At 40.4% G+C, this 23,443-nt stretch overlaps 1 long non-coding RNA gene across 1 annotated transcript in view; it reads left to right on the forward strand.

The window, feature by feature from the left end:
- Window positions 1–15,268: 15,268 nt before the first annotated feature.
- LOC132895324 (uncharacterized) overlaps window positions 15,269–23,443 on the forward strand; it is a 37,238-nt gene continuing 29,063 nt past the window's right edge. The window contains exons 1-2 of the long non-coding RNA XR_009655724.1: window positions 15,269–15,380; window positions 18,440–18,540. This is a non-coding gene — a long non-coding RNA (uncharacterized LOC132895324). The remainder of the gene's footprint in view (window positions 15,381–18,439; window positions 18,541–23,443) is intronic.

The following is a 23,443-nucleotide window of genomic DNA, read 5'->3' on the forward strand; positions in this document are numbered from 1 at the left end:
AGAGCACTTTATGCAGATGATGGAGCACTGTGGGTGAGAGGCCGAAATTCTGATAGTCTAAGGAACAGAATGCAAATAGCTATAAACGAGGTTGAAAGGTGGTCACATGAGTGGGGGTTTCATTTATCTGCTGAAAAGACACAAGTTATATGTTTCTCAAAAAAAAAGGGTTAACCCTACAGTGGACCTCAGGTTGTATGGGCAGCCACTCAAGCAAACGGATAATTTAAGATACCTTGGTGTATGGTTCGATAACAAACTTTCTTTTAAAAATAATATTCAAAAGGTTATAGACAAATGTAAAAAGGGAATTAATATTCTGAAATGCTTAGTAGGGAATGACTGGGGGGCATCAAGCACATCCTTGAAAAGAATTTATAGTGTCCTAATCCGACCAGTGTTGGATTATGGATGTGTAGCATATAGTTCAGCAGCCAAGACTTCCTTGTTAGAGCTAAACAAGATACAAGCCAAAGCCCTCCGTATATGCTGTGGTGCCTTCAGGACCTCTCCAGTCCCAGCACTTCAGGTGGAAGTAGGGGAGATGCCACTGGACCTCAGGCGACTGAAATTATCAGTATCATATTGGCTAAACCTACAGGGTCATGAAGACAATCACCCAACCAAACAGGTACTAAGGGAATGCTGGGAGTATGGTCAACCCGTACACAGTTTTGGGTGGGATGGTAATCAGCAGGCAGATCAATTGGGGATCAGTGACATTCCTCTTTGCAAAACAATTACAAGGTCAATCATTCCTCCTTGGTTATTTTATTTCCCTATTGTAAATTTGAAAACTAAGGAGATTGCAAACCAGAATGTACAGCAGTATTTAGAAGTAATGTATGATGACACGACACAGATATATACAGATGCTTCTAAAGACGAAACTGGTAAGACAGGAGCAGCAGTATTCATCCCCAGCTACAATATAAGTATTGGGAAAAGGACGTCAGATCACTTGTCAATTTTTTTCAGCAGAAATGATGGCTATTATACTGGCCCTGCAGTGGGTGGAGGAGGTGAAGCTTAGTAAAGCAGTTATTTGCTCAGATTCTATGTCTTCCTTAAATAGTACTATCCAGAGTGGAAAATCTACATGCCGACAAGATCTCTTAGATGAAATTAACCATCTCGTATTTAAGATAAATCAACATAAAACTTTTATTCAGTTCACATGGGTTCCAGCTCATAAGGGGGTTGAGGGTAATGAGAAAGTGGATAAAATGGCCGAAGAGGCCATCAAGGCAAATGAGGTTGAGTTAGAAGTCCCATTAAGCAAGGCAGAAATTAAAGTAATAATTAAAGACAACATCAACAAAATGTGGCAGGAGAGATGGAATACAGAGGAGAAAGGAAAGCATCTATATAATTTACAAAAGGAGGTGGTGTTTAGAAGGGGTGGTGAACTGAAATGACAGGAGGAGGTTTGGTTGACTAGGCTGAGGATAGGGCACACAAGTCTAAATAGTGGGTTGTATAGACCCCTTTCACTAACGTCACCCGAAACCGGAAGTAAACAGACCCTGCGCCATTTTGGAAGACCAACAAACTCGTGATTAGGGGGAAATAACGGCAGCGGTATGTGAACCCACGAGAATAAAGTGGAGTGGCAAATGACTTAAACAAACAAATCTGAGCTGTTTTATTTATTATTTATTGGCCCAACAGTAGACTTGAAAGAAACCTGTGTGAGACTTGGCAAAAAACTGTGGATATAATGGAAAAGTCTGTGCATGATCTGTGGACACTTTGAGGTAAGCAAACGCAAGAAATTCAGATTTAAAACATGCTAAATTGGCCCCAAGTTGATAACTGTATGAGGAGCAAGCCTCCCAGACTTCTATAATTTAATAATAATAATAATTTAGGATGGTTTGGGGCTTGCTCTCCCTCCTATTATATAAATAAAGCATAGTTGTTGTGTAGGCATATATCATAAATACATATGTATAATTTGGATAAATTAACCTAAATTATGGATACCTTAATAGTAACAAAAAGTATTAATTTTTCAACTGAAAAAATATATTATTAAAAGATAAATATCAACAAGATTACCTTGGCCATAACTATGTGTAGGTTATTCTTAATAACAGCTGTAATATCACGAACCAAGCCACTAACAACATAATTGTAAGACTGTAGCCCTTTGTAGGCTTTGAAGTCATCAGCAGTGTAGGCAGTGTTCGAACTACGGGGGTACTCGGGGGATCCGAGATCCCCTGAAACAGACATGAGATCCCTTGAAAACATGATTTGGGAAATGTTGGGGGGTCTCTAAAATATTGGCAAAATGATGTTTATTGACATAGCAATCGTGTGTAACGGGAAGCATTTGCATATCCGAAGTGTTGTGTTTACATCAAAGATAAAATAAACCGATATGACAACGACTGCTGCTGCCAGGTTGGTTGTTGAGTAGCCTGACTGTTTTTTTTTTTTTTTCTTGCGTGTGGTATCATTGTTGACGCGAGGTTGTTTTTTGAACATGCCAATGCGGACACGATTTCCCCTGATGAGTTATGACTTCAGACGCGGTGCGTGTGTGGAGGTGTGGAGTCCGCGTGATATGTGCGTAAGATAGGCTTCTCATGTGTTTGGAGATCCGCGCTCTGAGACAAGCGCAAGCACCCCCCCCAAGGGAAAAAAAGGGACCCCCCCCCCCCGAAAATATCGGCATAGTTCGAACATTGAGTGTAGGCACTGGGTGTAAACAACAAATAGTTAACAATGTCTGTGTAGCAAACAGATGGCAGAATTGGTGTCAGGTCCTCCTTATGTTTCCATTCTCCCTTGCCGCGAGTCTTATCATATGGGTCAAACCCATCAATCACAGCCAGTTTCTCCACATACCGTGCCCTTTCTGCAGCTGGTAATGTACTCACATAACCAGAATGATCATCCATCGTGTCACTTTACTCTCGCTTGTACTTTGTTTTATATTGTGAGTGCATGTACTTGGTCTTCCAATATGGCGCCTAACAAAATCTCGCGGCGCGGTCACGTCATGTGGTAGCCCTCTATACAATAGGGAAACATCATTCTGGGGCCTGTGCACACTGGAGAAGTAGAAAAGGTTGAGCATGTTCTTATACACTGTACACAGTATTCCAGTGAAAGAGAGAAGATGGGGAGAACATTAAGAAAATCTGTAACTATAGACAACTTATTAAGTCAGCCATTCACACAATCAGCAGTAACAGCTCTAACAGTATTTAAAGGACACTCAGCTAGCAAATAGAATTTAGTTTATTTTTATAATCAGTCTGCAATGACTTGTTTATTTGTTTATCCTTGTGAAGGGTTTCACGGGAAGATCCTCGTATCCTTGTAATTGGTTTACGGGAAGATTTTTTTGTTTGGTTATCCTCGTAATTGGTTTACGGGAAGATTTTTGTTTGGTTATCCTCGTAATTGGTTTACGGGAAGATTTTGTTTGGTTATCCTCGTAATTGGTTTACGGGAAGATTTTTGTTTGATTATCCTTGTAATTGGTTTACGGGAAGATTTTTGTTTGGTTACACAAATTCTAGACAATTTGGCCAGAGTTTCTCTAAGCTCCGGTGAGGTGGGACGAGGGCTGATAGGGCATGCCCGCCCTCTGAGCACCAATACACGTCAAGAAGAGCAAGGATTGACTCAAGCATACACCTCTTAATATTGTTAATATTCTACTCCATTATTTCAGCTAGAATTCTTCTGTGACCTTGTGTCTCACTGTGTACTGTACTGTTGTGATAACACATTGCTTGAGACATAATATTTATATCTTTTGAACATTCTATCAGGACATGACCTGCTCAAGGTCTGACTACAGGCTCAGTTTTGATTTATTTTCATGCAGGCATTTGCAACGACTAATATCCCTTGAGATCAAATCAAAATCAAATCAAGCAGTGAGATACTACATCTCACCAGAGGTGGAAAAACTGGATTGACAAAGTAAAAGTCCTGCTTAGGTTTTCCTTCTGCCTGTGCTCTCAACACAGGTGATTTCACCAATTATCAAAATCAAATCAAGTTTATTTGTATAGCGCTTTTAACAATAAACATTGTCGCAAAGCAGCTTTACAGAATTTGAACGACAAAACATGAGCTAATTTTATCCCTAATCTATCCCCAATGAGCAAGCCTGTGGCGACGGTGGCAAGGAAAAACTCCCTCAGACGACATGAGGAAGAAACCTCGAGAGGAACCAGACTCAAAAGGGAACCCATCCTCATTTGGGCAACAACAGACAGCCTGACTATAATATTAACAGTTTTAACAGGTATAACCCTCAACTGTCCTCATGGGGCCGTCCTTCACAGGAGTGGGGCGATAAAACTCCGACCAGACACAGGGCACCAGGATGGATCAAGTAGGTCCGAGGGGCAGAAGAGGCCAGCATCTCAATCCCAGGATCAACATGTAACTCAGAGGGACAGATGGGGGGGGGGAGAAAGAAAACATGTTGTTAGGTATGCCCTAAAAATGACAAGTATTAAATCTGTGTGGTAGGCTCGCAGAGACGAGAGTCTTTACATCAGGCATGACACACAATGGCATGTTAATATGGTAAAAAAATATATCAAAAAAATAGATCACACCTCAGCCCGGTAGATGGCGGTAATACACATCGATTGTTAACCGCCAATAAATCGACAGAAGAAGAGCCTGCGAGACAGCAGAGTGCTACCGACGCCGGACCTGTTGAAAAATGTACCGGGTGAACTACTTCGAAGCTGGGAAACAGGCTCGTGCCGAGTTAGAAAAGTAAGGAAGCGGGGCAAGAGAGGCGGCATCAGGCAGCGTGTCAGGGGAGCAACTAAGCTTCCACTACCACCTATGCTCCTCTGCAACGCCCGCTCCCTGAGAAACAAACTGGACGAGCTGCGCCAACAGGTGGGAGCCTGTCACGAATACCGTGAGTCTGGCATAATGGATTTTACTGAAATGTGGTTTGCCGATGATGTTCCGGACAACTTACTTCAAATTGAGGGGTTCTCCCACTTGCGTTTGGATAGGGATGCAAACTCGGGTAAAACCCGGGGAGGGGGGGTTTGTATTTACATTAAGGACAGTTGGTGTCGTAATTTTGTGGTGCGGGAACAAATATGCACTCCCGACCTAGAACTGTTGTGCGTTACCCTACAACCACATTTCCTGCCAAGGGAATTTACAAACATCTTTGTGTGTGTCGTCTATATACTGCCTAGTGGGAACGTCAACAGAGCGGCCAATCTAATTAAAGACTGTGTTCATCAACATCTGCAGACCAAACCGGACGCGCCTATGCTGATTTTAGGCGACTTTAATCACTGTTGTCTAAATAAAACACTGCCAGGTTTTTATCAGTATGTTAATTGCAGTACTAGAAATAATAATATCCTTGACAAGTGCTATGGCAATATCAAGGATGCCTATACAGCCAGAGCCAGACCCCCTCTGAATAATTCTGACCACAGCGTAATCCATCTACTTCCCACCTATCAGTCAGTCTTTAAGGCCAGCAAACCAGAAATACAGACCATAAAGGTTTGGACCAGTGATAAAACGGAGGAGCTAAAAGGATGCTTTCTCTGTACGGACTGGGACATTTTCTTTGAAGCCACTGACATTGATGGGGCTACTGAATCAATCACTGCCTATATTTCTTTCTGTGTTGACTCCATTATTCCCCAGAAAACTGTTAAGCGATATCCTAATAATAAACCATATTTTACAAAAGAGATGAAGGAATGCATTAACAAGAAAAGAGCAGCTTTTAAAAGTGGACACACTGCAGGAGTTCGTTCTGCACAAAAGGATTTAAACCTACAAATAAAAGCAGCCCAACGGGAATATAAGGAGTGGGCAGAACATGATCTGTCCAACTCCAACACAAAAAAACTGTGGGATTCAATAAGGCAAATGACCAATATGGATACTAAAAGGAAGCCCCTTTTTGCTCATAATGGGAGGGCAAGGGCAAATGAACTAAATGATTTTTACATGCGTTTTAACACTGATAATACTGGAGATTGTGCTGCAGTTTTAAAGACAGTAGTTTGTAATGGGAACACAGACAGGATAGTAATTGAACCACACGCTGTTGCCAAGGTCTTTAAATCAATGCATACTAACAAGGCCACTGGCCCAGATAATCTATCTGCTTTCGTATTGAAGACATTTGCTGAGGAACTAACTCCAGTTTGGCATAGACTTTTTCAGCTCTCCATTGATACACATTTAGTCCCAAAACTCTGGAAAAAATCCATCATAATTCCATTGCCCAAAAAAGCATGTCCTCAGGAGGACAACGACTACCGGCCGGTAGCGATTACCTCAAATGTGTTTAAGTCATTGGAGTGGCTAATGATTGAGCAACTTCGCATATATGTAGAACCACAGCTAGATAAATACCAATTTGCTTATATAAAAAAATCGGAGTACAAATGATACTATATCGACAATAATGCACCTTATATTGAGACACTTGGAGGGTCCTGCTGCATATGCTAAACTCCTTTTTATTGATTTTAGTTCTGCTTTTAATTTAATTCAGCCACATATCCTTCTCAGGAAGTTAAGTTGAATGTAAATCCTTTTCTAATTAGGTGGTATCACTCCTTTTTGTCTACCGTAATAGACCACAGCAAGTAAAATTTAATGCAGCTCTCTCAGATATTACAGAGAGCTGTATAGGCACCCCTCAGGGGTGTGTTAGCTCACCTTTTTTGTTTATACTTTATACAAATGATTGTGTCAGCTCTGATCCAAATCAGTTTATAATGAAATACTCTGATGACACTGTTATCTTAAGCTTACTTACAAAAAACGGTAATTCTTGTATCCACCAAGTGGCAGTGGACAAGTTTGTGGTCTGGTGTGATTCACATGAACTTCACATTAATACAAGTAAGACTGTGGAAATGCTTATTGATCCTAGATCAGTGGGTGACAAAATGCCAGCGGTCATCCATGGTCAATGACAGTAACCTGAGTTGGAGAACACAGGTGTCTAGCGTATGTGCTAGAGTTCACCAGCACCTCCATTTCTTGCATAGACTTTGTCTGTTTGGTGTCTGTAAAAATATCATGTTGATTTTCTTCAGAGCAACAACAGAATCAATTCTCCACTATGGTATTTCCAGTTGGTTTGGAAATCTAACAGTAAAGTCGAAGGCTCAGATTTTTAGTTTGGTTAAGACAGCAGGTAAGATCATGGGAACTCCCGCTCCTCTGAATCCACAGGAGCTTTTTGAGCAATCAGTAATTAGTCAGGCTAAAGGTATTTTATCTGACAGTTCCCATGTGCTTTATTCTGAATATATACTTTTACACTCAGGGAGGAGATATAGTGTCCCTTTATGTAAACACAACAGGTATAAACATTCATTCATCCCTCTTTCAATTAAGTTTCTGAATGATCAGAGGTGAATGTATGTGGGCTAATAAATGGATGGTGTATGTATGCATAGATGGAAGACTAGAATGTGTTATCTTTCTTTGGCTATTTTGCACAGGTTATTTAGAACTATGGTTCTTTTGTACATGTATGGAAATGTATGAATGTAATTTATATGACTGTAGGAATGGTATTAATTTTTGAGATATCTAGGAATGTATAGATGTTATTAGATTGGATGTATGGATATTACTTGAGTGGATGTTAGGTATGTATGTATTAATGGTACTTGTTTGAATGTTTGTATGTATCAATGTTAGGATTTTTAATTTGCACAGTTCACCTGGAGCAAAAATGCAGGATTGCACATATGTTCTTTTAGTTAATTAGATGTGTGTTTGTGTCCCTTTCTTGATGCAGCAATGTTCCCTGACTAAGCTAAATTTCTCCCTAGGGAGACCAATAAAGTTACTTTACTTTTAAGACACTTCTGACATTGTCTCTGGCTCAGGAGTAGCTTGATATTAGGAATGCGAAAGTTGTATCCCCTTTCTTGAAGATGTCTGTTCGTGATGGGTCTTGATACACTGACACCAACCTCAGTCCACTCCTTGTGAAGCTCTCCCAAGTTCTTGAATCAACTTTTCTTGACAATCCTCTCAAGACTGCGGCCATCCCTGTTGCTTGTGCACCTTTTCCAGCCACCCTTTTCAGCAATGACCTTTTGTGGCTTACCCTCCTTGTGGAGGGCATCAGTGATCATCTTCTGGACAACAGTCAAGTCAGCAGTCTTCCCCATGATTGTAGTTGTGTGTACTGAACTAGACTGAGAGATACACTGTGTTCATATTGTTTTACTCAAACTCAAAATGAAATATTCTAATATTTTGAGATGGTTTTTTTTTTAAATTTTTTTGTACTGTTTGCCATACTGATTAAAATAGAAAAATGCTTGAAACATTAGTTTGTGTAATGAGTCTAATATATAACATTTTCACTTTCTTAAATAACTGATGGAAAATATTGAACTTTTTCACAATATTCTAATTTTTTGAGATGCACTAGTATATACACAAGTGTGTATATTATATATATATATATATATATATATATATATATATATATATATATATATATATATAATATACACACAAAAAAAAAAAATTTATAACACGCAATTATACAACCCTGATTCCAAAAAAGTTGGGACAAAGTACAAATTGTAAATAAAAATGGAATGCAATGATGTGGAAGTTTCAAAATTCCATATTTTATTCAGAATAGAACATACTGTAGATGACATATCAAATGTTTAAACTGAGAAAATGTATCATTTAAAGAGAAGGTGATTCTAAATTTCATGACAACACCACATCTCAAAAAAGTTGGGACAAGGCCATGTTTACCACTGTGAGACATCCCCTTTTCTCTTTACAACAGTCTGTAAATGTCTGGGGACTGAGGAGACAAGTTGCTCAAGTTTAGGGATAGGAATGTTAACCCATTCTTGTCTAATGTAGGATTCTAGTTGCTCAACTGTCTTCGGTCTTTTTTGTTGTATCTTCCGTTTTATGATGCGCCAAATGTTTTCTGTGGGTGAAAGATCTGGACTGCAGGCTGGCCAGTTCAGTACCCGGACCCTTCTTCTACACAGCCATGATGCTGTAATTGATGCAGTATGTGGTTTGGCATTGTCATGTTGGAAAATGCAAGGTCTTCCCTGAAAGAGACATCGTCTGGATGGGAGCATATGTTGCTCTAGAACCTGGATATACCTTTCAGCATTGATGGTGTCTTTCCAGATGTGTAAGCTGCCCATGCCACACGCACTAATGCAACCCCATACCATCAGAGATGCAGGCTTCTGAACTGAGCGCCGATAACAACTTGGGTCATCCTTCTCCTCTTTAGTCCGAATGACACGGCGTCCCTGATCTCCATAAAGAACTTCAAATTTTGATTCGTCTGACCACAGAACAGTTTTCCACTTTGCCACAGTCCATTTTAAATGAGCCCTGGCCCAGAGAAGACGTCTGCGCTTCTGGATCATGTTTAGTACTGTACGGCTTCTTCTTTGAACTATAGAGTTTTAGCTGGCAACGGCGGATGGCACGGTGAATTGTGTTCACAGATAATGTTCTCTGGAAATATTCCTGAGCCCATTTTGTGATTTCCAATACAGAAGCATGCCTGTATGTGATGCAGTGCCGTCTAAGGGCCCGAAGATCACGGGCACCCAGTATGGTTTTCCGGCCTTGACCCTTACGCACAGAGATTCTTCCAGATTCTCTGAATCTTTTGATGATATTATTAGGGGTGTCAAATTATCGCGTTAATTGCGATTAATTAATTACAGTCATATTTAGCGTGTTATTTTTTTAATCGCGTTAATCTAATTTTTAATCTCTAACTTTACTGTTTCTGTATGCGAGTTGCCTTTTTATAAAATCCGTTTTTATGTGTTGGGCTTCGTGTGCTTGAGTTGTTGGGGGTGGAAAACAATGGTCAGTCACACCTGAAGTGGACAATGATTGGCTGTCATTGTGTTTGGGCTTGTTTAGCATAAACTGATAGGCTCCCATTGAACTTGGGGAGGACAGGGTGAAGAGACGTGAAAACGGAGGAGCATGTGAGAGTTTTCGGTCTAATGAACGGGAAATTTACATTTCAAAAATGCCCCGACGGCACCATCGATAAAGGTAGAGTGATATGCCTTCTTTGTAAGAAGGAATTTACTTACCACCGAAGCAGCTCAAGTTTAGCATACCACAATCAACGCAAAGCACCCAGTCGTGAGTGCAGCCACAGCTAATGTTAGCAGCGAAGACGTTAGCAATTTAGCAAGCCATCGCAAAGCTCTTCGCCAAACTAAACTCGAGAACACCCCGCGTATGAGCAAGTCTGCGACCGACAGGCTGGCGAATGTCCTTGCCAAGTGGATAGCGATGAACTGCAGGCCAATAAACATAGTGGAAGACGACAGGTTAACAGAGGTGTTGCGAACCGCGTCCAATGACCCATCATATAAGCCATCGTGCAGGACTACAGTGATGACCAAAATCAGCAAGATGTACGACGGCGAAAAGAAAAACAAACTTGAGATTTTGGTGGAGGATTTGCCCAACTGTGTTGCTATAACTGGAGATCACTGGACCTCAGCTGGCAACCACAGCTATTTGGGGGTGACCGGACACTTTATTGATGGTGAGTGGAACCTCAACTCATTTGCGCTGACCGTCATGAAAACAGAAACCAGGCACTTTGCTGTTGAATTCCGCCGAACAGTTCCTCAAGGTGGCAAATGACTGGGGAATTGAAAACAAGATATCCACCATCGGTACAGACAGCACAGCAAACATGCTGGCTGCTATGAGAGCCCTTCCATACGAGCACATCGCCTGCAATGCTCACATTCTCCAGAGGACCATCACGGTCTGCCTCAATAGCAGTGGGTTTGCTGGTGTACTAGCAAAGTGCCGCAAGATTGTTGGACATTTCAAACAAAGCCCTGCGAGTACCACAGAACTTAATCAGCAACAAGTAGCACTTGGAAAAAAGACCAAGCAACTTATACAAGATGTACCGACCAGGTGGAATTCAACACTCGCAATGGTCTCACGCCTCCTACGCAACCAAGAGGCTGTCCAGGCTACGTTTGACCAACAGAACAACCACAGATTGGTCATGCCAACCGAAGCTGAGTGGGGGAAACTGCAGAGGCTGGAGGTCCTGCTTGAACCATGCAGGTAAGCCCAAATAAACACCCATCCATTTTAATTAAATAAACCACTGTCACATATGTAATCCAAAAATGAATGAACATTAGGTAGTTACTTTTAAGGACAATTAAATTGGAAATCAGTTACACTTTTAATTTAAATTTCCAGCTAAATTTATTTTGCAAACTTATCCACCTCTGCAGGTATGTGACTGAGCTGCTGGGTGGTGAGGCCTATGTCTCTTGCTCTGTAGTGCTGCCTGCTTTTCGCCATCTGGACATCACTGATGATGATCCAGCCTACATGGTGAAGTTCAAGAATGCCTTCTAGAAGGACCTGGCAGCACGGCGAGCTGATGCCAACGAGACATGGTTCAAGGTGGCCACAGCACTGGATCCACGTTTCAAGGATTTGAAACGTCTTCCAAGAGAAAAGAGGGAACAGGTAAAGACTATAAGGATAAGCTGGACTAATCTGTCCAATCAAATCAAACTTTATTTCTATAGCACTTTTCACATAAGAAATGCAACACATTACATCTCTAGCCGCTTTATCCTTCTACAGGGTCGCAGGCAAGCTGGAGCCTATCCCAGCTGACTACGGGCAAAAGGCGGGGTACACCCTGGACAAGTCGCCAGGTCATCACAGGGCTGACACATAGACACAGACAACCATTCACACCTACGGTCAATTTAGAGTCACCAGTTAACCTAACCTGCATGTCTTTGGACTGTGGGGGAAACCGGAGCACCCGGAGGAAACCCACGCGGAAACGGGGAGAACATGCAAACTCCACACAGAAAGGCCCTCGCCGGCCCCGGGGCTCGAACCCAGGACCTTCTTGCTGTGAGGCGACAGCGCTAACCACTACACCACCGTGCCGCCGAAATGCAACACTTCAAAAATAAAATAAAACGGCCCACTGCACTTTAATGACAATTATTCATTCAATCACCATCCATCTATTCATCCATTCATTCAAGTGTGGACCAGTCTGGAGAACATGCTCCAAGCAGCAGAGGCCAGAAGAGCAGCTACTCTCCAGCCCTCCACAGAGGATGATGAACCAGCTCAGAAGAAGAGGAGGAGCGCTCTCCTGCTGGGGTCTGACTCTGACTCAGAAGAAGATGGAATGGAGTCTGGAGAGCTCCAGCGCTACAGAGCAGAGCCCCGCATCAGTATTGATGACTGTCCCCTGCAGTGGTGGTATGCTCACTCAGGAGCCTATGAAAAGCTGTCAGCCCTAGCACGCAAGTACCTGGCCTCCCCGGCAAACTCCGTACCTTGTGAGAGACTGTTTAGCCTCGCAGGCCACATAGTGCAAAAGAAAAGGGCAGCCTTGCTCCCAGAAAATGTGACCAAGCTGGTCCGTCTCAGTGACTGGCTGAAGAAGAAGAAATGAGGCATGAGGTCAGCATAGCTGCTATGTCCTCTATTGAGGTATTTCACCTGACGTCACAGGGTCACGTGACGCCCCGGTGTCCGCCATTTTGAAGGTCAAGCTAGCTAATGTCAACAACATAGTAGCTAGTATGTTACTGTAGCAATGTTTACGTTCAGTCATTTGGATGACTGTTAAAACCTTTCAGTCTCAAGTTTTTCCTTTACTGTATTTACTAGTTTACTGTAATTATGATCCGGCAGCTATTTACACCGGATCCAGTGCAAATAGCTGCCGGAGCGCACTCCGGCTTGCTCCCCCTCAAATTAAGCAGCACGCTCCGGCTTGCTCCCGGAGTGCTCCGGCCGAGGTTCCGGAGCGCGCTCCGGCTTGCTCCCCCTCAAATTAAGCAGCGCGCTCCGGGAGCAAGCCGGAGCGCGCTGCTTAATTTGAGGGGGAGCAAGCCGGAGCGCGCTCCGGCAGCTATTTACACTGGATCCGGTGTAAATAGCTGCCGGATCATAATTACAGTAAACTAGTAAATACAGTAAAGGAAAAACTTGAGACTGAAAGGTTTTAACAGTCATCCAAATGACTGAACGTAAACATTGCTACAGTAACATACTAGCTACTATGTTGTTGACATTAGCTAGTGCTAACAGCTAGCTGCTAGTACACTGCTACAACACAGACACCGACCCTAATAATACAGTTCTTGGTCATTGCCTGGTAACAGCAAATTTATAACGGGCCATGTCTCAACAGACTAAGAAGTTATTTCAATGACATTTAATAACATTTTGTTTATCCTGAGGAGCGAAAGTAAATGAAAATGTGAACAAACCTTAGCTGTAATAAGATGGCGACCACCGGCTCCAGGGATGACCCACTGATGTAGGCATGTTACCCAGCCTGGCACAAAATATTTGTAGGCATCCAAACTCTTATACGCTTTCAGATCAATACCTGTGTATGGCGATGGGTTTTTAACGACATAGGTATACAGATCATGTGGGCCGAAGTCAGGTAAAGACGAGGGCTTCGTGTACTTCCGTATGTCAGTGAACAATCCTGGTGGAAGCAGGTAAACGTCGTTCTCTAAGCCTGCTAACCTCAATTTTTGCAAATACCTCTCCCTCTGCTCGCCCTGTAAATGCCCTACGTCGCTGGATAGTGAAGGTGTTTTCTGCATCTCGCTCCTTTTTCTTTTATGTTTTTCGTTTGTCGCCTTCCTCGCATTCAAACTGATTCGAGCCGTGACGTCCAAAATGGCAGCCTAACGATGCATCACATGACTTGGTCACGTGGGTGAAAAACCTCAATAGCCTACTAGAAGTGATTACTTGATGTTATTTCAGCACTTTATTTTGTGATGATGAACAATGTTATTTTTGATGTGCTAACTTACAGCACTGTGATTGATGGGTCTGTTTTATTTATTTTATATTATCTGAAGCAGAGGAAAAGCAACAAGTTCAGTGTTCAATACTTGTATTGCTCAGAAAAGTGTTCTTACTGTTTTTTGATGTGTTAACTACCAGCACTTTATATGGGCCTGATGGGCCTTTACCTGGGTTGTTTTGGCTTTATGTTTTGGGTCATTGTCCATCTGTATTATGAAACGCTGACCAATCAGTTTGGCTGCATTTGGCTGGATTTGAGCACACAGTATGTCTCTGAATACCTCAGAATTCATCCAGCTGCTTCTGTCCTGTGTCACATCATCAATAAACACTAGTGACCCAGTGCCACTAGCAGCCATGCATGCTCAAGCCATCACACTGCCTCCGCCATGTTTTACAGATGATGTGGTATGCTTTGGATCATGAGCTGTACCACACCTTCACCATACTTTTTTCTTGCCATCATTCTGGTAGAGGTTGATCTTGGTTTCATCTGTTCAAAGAATGTTCTTCCAGAACTGTGCTGGCTTTTTTAGCAAAGTCCAATCTAGCCTTTTTATTCTTGAGGCTTATGAGTGGCTTGCACTGTGCAGTGAACCCTCTGTATTTACTTTCATGCAGTCTTCTCTTTATGGTAGATTTGGATATTGATGCGCCTACCTCCTGGGGAGTGTTGTTCACTCGGTTGGCTGTTGTGAAGGGGTTTCTCTTCACCATGGAAATTATTCTGTGATCATCCACCACTGTTGTCTTCTGTGGGCGTCCAGGTCTTTTTGCATTGATGAGTTCACCAGTGCTTTCTTTCTTTCTCAGGATGTACCAAACTGTAGATTTTGCCACTCCTAATATTGTAGCAATTTCTCAGATGAGTTTTTTCTGTTTTCGCAGCTTAAGGATGGCAGATTCTACCGTAACTGGATCCATTAACCTCTTGCCCACAAAATAAGAAATTTTTCTTGTCCTTTTTTCAGTGAGGTAATATTTTCAAGATTGAAAATATGGTATTTGGTCTTCTAAAACAGCACGTCATTTAAAAATACACCGAGTATATCAATAAAAGATTTTTAAAGAATAAAGTTCTATTTCTTTGACATATCTGACAGACATAACTCCCATTTTAAAAATCACTTTCATTATCCCTGTTGCTATCGTCAGTGAATTTCTGTCAGATGACCTGACTATAGACTCGGCCATTATGGATCTTTGGTAGTTATCGTGTGGAAGCAGGCTTTATAATTTTTGGGTGTCAACAGATAGAGTTGAAATAGATTAACAGCAAAAAAACTATTTCGTTCACGAGAGAAGCCCACAGTTATTTTTAAAAAATGCTATCGTCAGTCTGTCAGTCAAATGCACCTGACAATAGCAAAATTCAAGCCCTCACCACACACATGTTGACTGACGCAAAGAGGAAATTCTACTGCGCATGATTTTTGTGACAGCAGACATTTACTTCCGGGCAAGACTTGGAGTTCTGACAGCTAGATTTCATCAAATAAATCAAGGTAAGATTTTCAGTCAGCTATCCTGACGATAGAAATTTTTGACGATAGAAACATTGAGAATATATTTGTGCATTCATATTTAAATTTTTCTGGAGGAAAACTATCGTAAGTTGAGATAAATCAAAGCCACTTGCGACCCTTTCAGCCGACAGGCCATTTCAAGGTGTTATTTCCCCGCGAAAGTGACACAGTCGTGTCTATCGTCACTGTTCTGACAATTATTGTTGATATTTCAATTTTGAAAATAAATTGTGTTAGGGTTCTCCCAGCCAGAACGGTCAACCTCCCGAGACCAACGCCTTCGTGCCACCTACAGATATCTGGAACGGAAACACCGCGAAGGAAACAGACCAGGAAAACCAGAAATCGGTTTCACTGCCAGTTTATTCACAGTCTTTCCGTCAAAATAAAAACATTTTTGAAAACATTTTATAGCATCGATTTATCTCTGTGTTTATGTATTGTCTACATATGTGCATGTATGTGCGTAAATGTGTGAGTGCGCGCGCGAGTATGTGTGAATGAATGTGTGTGCGCGCGAGTATGTGTGAATGAATGTGTGTGCGCGCGCGAGTATGTGTGTGTGTGAATGAATGTGTGTGCGCGCGCGTGTATGTGTGTGAGAATGAATGTGTGTGTGGGCGCGTGAATGTGTGTGCGTGTGTGAATGTGTGTGCGTGTGCGCGCGTGAATGTGTGTGCGTGAATGTGTGTGCGTGTGTGAATGTGTGTGCGTGTGCGCGCGTGAATGTGTGTGTGAATGTGTGTGCGTGTATGAATGAATGTGTGTGTGTGTGTATGTGTCCTTGGCGTGTAGAGGGTGAAAATGTGTGTGTTATGCGTGTGCGTATGTAAATGTGCTAAGTCTTGTGCCAAGTCAGCAAATTACATCTTAATTTCATTAATATGTAGTAAAACAATCATAAGCAAAACATCCCATATCAAGAATATGTTCTTAACAACTCAGCATTTACAATTTATCAAGAATATGTCCTTAACAACTCAGCATTTAACATTTTAAATAAAGACATGTTTATGTCTAGTCTAGCAAAGAAGTGCTAGGCCAGCACTACTTCTACTTCACTGGAGGAAGGTCACAGGCCTAGGATTCAGGATTAAACTCAAAGTCTTAACATCTTAACAATCCTAAATTACACTCTGCAATTATAAAACTAACTTAAAACTATAAACTAACTTAAATCATGGCTTTAAAATCTAACAAATTGTATTTTTTATTTCAATATTTTATTTTATTATTTGGTTCTAGTGATGAGGTATTTATTATTACTAAATTTGTCAGATTAATAATGTAAGAAACAGTTTTGTTGCTATTGTCATCTAGAGTGTCTGTCAGAATATGATGGTAGACGTTAGTTTGTCTGTCAGATTTTGATGATAGAAACCAATGTGTTTCTATTGTCATTTAGCATGTCTGTCATGTCAGGCTTTTATTAATTAGTTACCAGGACTACTGTCCTAAAATTTACTGTGAATGTCCAAGACCCCAAATGCTACTAGAAAAACTTAATAGAATGATCAAAATAATCAATTCAGCAATTTAAGGAGATGGGACTTAACTGGCCTCTGTTATGGTAGAATCTGCCTTATGGCTTGTTTCACCTGCATTGAGAACTCTTTTGACCGCATGTTTTCTTCACAGCAAAATCTTCCAAATGCAAGCACCACACCTCAAATCAACTCCAGGCCTTTTATCTGCTTAATTGAGAATGACATAACGGAGGAATTACCCACACCTGCCCATGAAATAGCCTTTGAGTCAATTGTCCAATTACTTTTGGTCCCTTTAAAAACAGGGTGGCACATGTTAAGGAGCTGAAACTCCTAAACCCTTCATCCAATTTTAATGGGGATACCCTCAAATGAAAGCTGAAAGTCTGGACTTTATGTCCATTATATAACTATAACTTGAATATGTTTCAGTAAACAGGTAAAAAAAAAACAAAATTTGTGTCAGTGTCCAAATATATATGGACCTAACTGTGTGTGTGTGTGTATATATATATATATATATGTGTGTGTATATATATATATATGTGTGTGTATATATATATATATGTGTGTGTGTATATATATATATATATATATATATATATATATATATATATGAGGGTCATTCTATGAAACCGGTGCCTTTTCCACATTGCAATTCTTTAAAAAATAATTTAAGATAAGCTATTTTTTAAGATACTCATATTAAATATGTGACATCAGAGCCACAAAAAAATGTATTTTCCCACCTCGTGCATAAATTCCTGTTAATATTATCCTCTTTATTGTGACCCAGGTGTCATGTGTTTTACCACCCTGTAACGGACAAGATGCACTAAATTTGAAGCATAATACATATATTAATTTCAAATCATCTTATATTTTCCTCTCACATAAATGTTCATAATATGATATTAGAAATTGCAAGTTGGGTTTTTAATCAGATATTTATGTAATTTATATTTCTATCTCCATAACATGAATTCTCAGTGTTTTTTAATTGGTGTTTTAACAATATTTGCCATTTTACCCCATATTGTGAAATGAAAGTTACCTTTGTTAATAGGCTTATTTTATCACATTATGATAAAACAATTATTTTGGGGATATTTCACAGCATTTCCATGAATTTAAACAAAAAACACATTGTTACAGGGTGGTAAGTCATGTTACAGAGTGGTAAGTCCTGCTTTGGGTCTGTTGATTTGGTTTGTTTCCATGCATCAACATTAGTTTTATTAATTTTTCCTGGATATATGTAGGGACAGCAAATATAAGACAAGAGCCAAAATACATATGAAATATTTACTGATAAAAGGTTTCACAAATACAAATAAAAAAACGTTAGTAAGTGCATTCAACATGGGCAGAATTCAGAAGATTGTTTTTGTTGTTGTTCTTAATTTCATTTCTCATGGACCATACAAAAACATGAAGTACATTTAGCTTTGAAACTATTGTTTAAAACACTAACATTGCACCCTGAATCGTTAACTAACTTTTCTAACTCTAACTGATTCTAGCTGTATTTCTGACTCTAATGATGATTAGGCATGGATCTTGGAAAGACGCTTCCATACATCCCTCTTGATTCCAAGGTGACGGGATGTCACAGGTTGTGACGGTTCAATGACTTCCAGGACGTCGAAAAGGTGCCGTTCTTCATTGCTCATTGGGGCCATGATCATCTGCAAATTAACATTAAATTATGAAAATTATGATTAATGATACAAGTGAGTGTGATAAGTTTAAAGAGGGACAACTCATAACTGGTTGTGAGATTTTGTTTACATAAAAACGCAGCATTCAAACTATCTGGCTGGTATGAACTCGCTGCTAATGACTCACTGAAGCTTTGATTGTATTCCCAGTGCTCTTAATAAATAAATAAATAATAAATAGGTTTCTGTACTTATAATAGTATGTAAATCCCTAAATATAGATACAACATTTGAATGAATTATAATCTTAATGCCACTGACAAGCCCTCATATGTTCCCTTTACCACCCTGTAACAATACAAAAAGTGTTACAGGGTGGTAAATTTCACCTCAGAATGACCTCAGCTAGTTCTGATAATAACTAGCATAGCTAACAAATGTACAATCCAGTTTACAAATCTCTCTATTTTCCTTAAAAGCTGAAAGAAAACAAGAATTTTTTATAGTTTCCCTGTCTATTATGCGTTACAGGGTGGTAAGGTTAAGCTTAATGGACCCTATCTAACTACCAAAAAGAGCAAATAAATCATATCAAATTGTGTGGGAACTTGCCTGCTTGGGATCCTGACTTTGGCCAAGGGTTTGAGTGATGTCATCAGCTTCCTGTGATGTCACTTAAAGAGACACTGTCTTTCTAACAGCCAAAACGTGTAGGCGTTACAGGGTGGTATGTAAAATTGTGGGATGAGCACAAATTGTGATTTTTAGAAAATAAATGATACTTTTATTCTAAACAAAACTTCTGTATTTTACGAAGTATGTAATTTTATTCATGAAATTAATAAAAATTGTTTGAAAAATGTATATATTTATGTAAATATGTTAGGTGCAAATTCCATACGGGACTTCCCGGACATGGGAAAATAGGTTGTGTATATGATAAAAAGATGAAAAAAATGTAGAATTTTTGTTTACAGTGACAGTAAAACATGCATTGTGTAATTCACAACACTTAAACAGTTTTGTTCATTTGAAATACATTTTCACAATTTCTGACATTTTTTAGAGGTCATGAAATTATGCGGACACAAAAGGCACCGGTTTCGTAGAATGACCCATATATAAAATATTGTGTGTGTGTGTGTATATATATATATATATATATATATATATATATATATATATATATATATACACACACACACACATATATATATATATATATATATATATATATATATATATATATATACACACACACACACACACACACATATATATATATATATATATGTGTGTGTGTGTGTGTGTGTGTGTGTGTGTGTATATATATATATATATATATATATATATATAAATAATTAGTGCTGTCAAGCGATTAAAATATTTAATCGCGATTAATGTCGCGACTGTCATAGTTAACTCGCGATTAATCGCAATTTAATTGCACATTTTTGTCACATGAAAAACCATTGTAATTCTCTTATCAGCATAAAGTGAATGGGCTTGCTCACCGTTGGAACTACGGGGGTACTCGGGGGATCCGAGATCCCCTGAAACAGACATGCGATCCCTTGAAAACATGATTTGGGAAATGTTGGGGGGTCTCTAAAATATTGGCAAAATGATGTTTATTGACATAGCAATCGTGTGTAACGGGAAGCATTTGCATATCTGAAGTGAGCGCGCGATGGAGATCCGCGCTCTGAGACAAGCGCAAGCACCCCCAAGGGAAAAAAAAAAAAGGGACCCCCCCGAAAATATCGGCATAGTTCAAACACTGGTTGTACCAATGTTTTTTTTTTTTTATTGCAGAGCTTAACACGTCACAGCCACTGCAAAGTGGGGCTGGAGCCGCCAATGGGAAAACGAAACCTAAGCCGAGCACCGTGGCTCTTCGGGGGAGGGCAGAGGACTCTGGCTGTGCGGGGCGTGGCATCATGTCACAGAGCGTTAATCTCATGATAAAAAAATTATCGCCATTAAAATTGAGTCAAGTTAACACGTTAACGCGACATTTTTGACAGCACTAATATATATATATATATATATATATATATATATATATATATATATATACACACACACACATACACATTTTATATATATATATATATATATATATATATACACACACAGCGGCACGGTGGTGTAGTGGTTAGCGCTGTCGCCTCACAGCAAGAAGGTCCGGGTTCGAGCCCCGTGGCCGGCGAGGGCCTTTCTGTGCGGAGTTTGCATGTTCTCCCCGTGTCCGCGTGGGTTTCCTCCGGGTGCTCCAGTTTCCCCCACAGTCCAAAGACATGCAGGTTAGGTTGACTGGTGACTCGAAATTGACCGTAGGTGTGAATATGAATAACCATTCACACTCACACCTACGGTCAATTTAGGCTACATCCACACGACAACAAGATTTTATTAAAAAAAATATCGCGTCCACATGGGCAACGGATCAGTAAAATATCAGGTACATATGGCAACGCAACACTTGCTGAAAACGATGCAATACACATGCCACACCTCTAGGGGCGCTGTAAGACGGTCCCATCGGAGACACCAGAACAATAGAAGTAGTAGACGTATGCGCATAAACCCCTTCTTCTACCCGGTGTGAAGCACTGTCAGGAACAAACACACAACAAGAAGAAGATGGCTGCGACTACGTGAGGAAATCGTGCCTTCTGTGTGTACAAATTAGTTTTATTAGTATGCATAGTTTTATATAACTTTATTTTCTTATTGTGTGTGAACATTTTGAAAAGCATTTTTATATAATTTAGATAACTTTATATATTGTGTGTGAACATTTTGAAAAGCAGTCTTATCCAATAAAAAAAGAAATTCAAGAAATGGTTCAGTTACTTGTTTATTTAAAAGAAAAGCTGTATACAAAAGTGAATGCAATGCAGTGGTTCATACAAAACAGCGAGAGTGCTGCTTGTTCTAGTCATGTGGTTGTGATGTCATCGTAAACAAATCCGTTCTACTCATCCAGACGACTTCGCAATGGCGCCGTTGCCGGATTTTTCCACTCTGGAACCCGTTCTCAAAAAATATAGCTGTGGGGCACCCAAAACGCTGGTGCCGTGTGGACGCCAGACCGAAACGATAAACAATTTTATCAGATTCACCTGAATCCGTTGCCGTGTGGACAGGGCCTTAGAGTCACCAGTCAACCTAACCTGCATGTCTTTGGACTGTGTCTATGTGTCAGCCCTGTGATGACCTGGCGACTTGTCCAGGGTGTACCCCGCCTTTCGCCCGTAGTCAGCTGGGATAGGCTCCAGCTTGCCTGCGACCCTGTAGAAGGATAAAGCGGCTAGAGATAATGAGATGAGATATATATATATATATATATATATACACACACACTGTGTGTATATATACACGACAGCCAGTAATTAAACACAGGTGTAACTGGTCACATTACCTGCTAGTTCAGCCTGACTCCTCCCTATTCACAGTCCATGCTTGACCACAGCATCGCTGCCACACACTCCATTGCTGGCTGTTGTTTTTCCAAAAATCCCCAAAATTTTAAATTTCCTTGTATTTTTATGTGACATGCTTTTGTTTTGGGGTGGCACGGTGGTGTAGTGGTTAGCACTGTCGCCTCACAGCAAGAAGGTCCGGATTCAAGCCCCGTGGCCAGTGAGGACCTTTCTGTGCGGAGTTTGCATGTTCTCCCCGTGTCCGCGTGGGTTTCCTCCGGGTGCTCCAGTTTCCCCCACAGTCCAAAGACATGCAGGCTAGGTTAACTGGTGACTCTAAATTGACTGTAGGTGTGAATGTGAGTGTGAATGGTTGTCTATGTGTTAGCCCTGTGATGACCTGGCGACTTGTCCAGGGTGAACCCCGCCTTTCGCCCATAGGCAGCTGGGATAGGCTCCAGCTTGCCTGCGACCCTGTAGAACAGGATAAAGTGGCGAGAGATAATGAGATTAGATGAGATAATGAGATGCTTTTGTTTTGTTATTTTTATTCACTGAGAAATGATCTTTTTAGGCAAGAATCACATTGCTAGGACAACAGGATTGTTTCTTCGTATTTTTTACTGCATATGCGTTATCTTGCCGAGTGAGAATCAGACTTCCTACAAGTCAAGTCTGTTGATTCGTGGATTTTGTTGCCAGTAAAAATCACATGGTTACAGAAAATTTATGAAATTTTTTGAATTTGAAGCCTTTGTTCGCATGTAATAAAGCACAGTGAAATTCTTTCTCTGCATTCAACCCCCCCTGAAGCAGTGAACGCACCCGACGATTTTTTATTTTGATTTTTTTTTTAAGAATTAGAAACGTCTATTTGATATTTCTGTGTAATGAAGGCAAACAGCATACTGATTACGTCACAGGTGAATATCCGGTTTCAATGTAAATGGTTGAATTCAGGTAAGCCTATTTTTTTTTTTTAATTCTCTTTTTATTCAGAAAGGCACATCTCCATCACATACATCACTACACATGTACATTAACTCAGTTCGTCAAGGACACAGTGATGTTGTACATACTGCCCCTCTGGAGCTTTCTTCCATGGACCCAAACCATTCCAGGTGGAAGCAATAACACAAACAGAACCGGGGAGCGCACCCCTACATGCAATCATCTCATCTCATCTCATCATCTCTAGCCGCTTTATCCTTCTACAGGGACACAGGCAAGCTGGAGCCTATCTCAGCTGACTACGGGCGAAAGGCGGGGTACACCCTGGACAAGTCGCCAGGTCATCACAGGGCTGACACATAGACACAGACAACCATTCACACTCACATTCACACCTACGGTCAATTTAGAGTCACCAGTTATATATATATATATATATATATATATATATATATATATATATATATATATAAATAAATAAAAGAGGGTAGATTCACACAAAACATGAGTATAGT

This window comes from Neoarius graeffei, chromosome 12 (genome assembly GCF_027579695.1).
Source record: "Neoarius graeffei isolate fNeoGra1 chromosome 12, fNeoGra1.pri, whole genome shotgun sequence".
NCBI classification, from domain to species: Eukaryota; Metazoa; Chordata; class Actinopteri; order Siluriformes; family Ariidae; genus Neoarius; species Neoarius graeffei.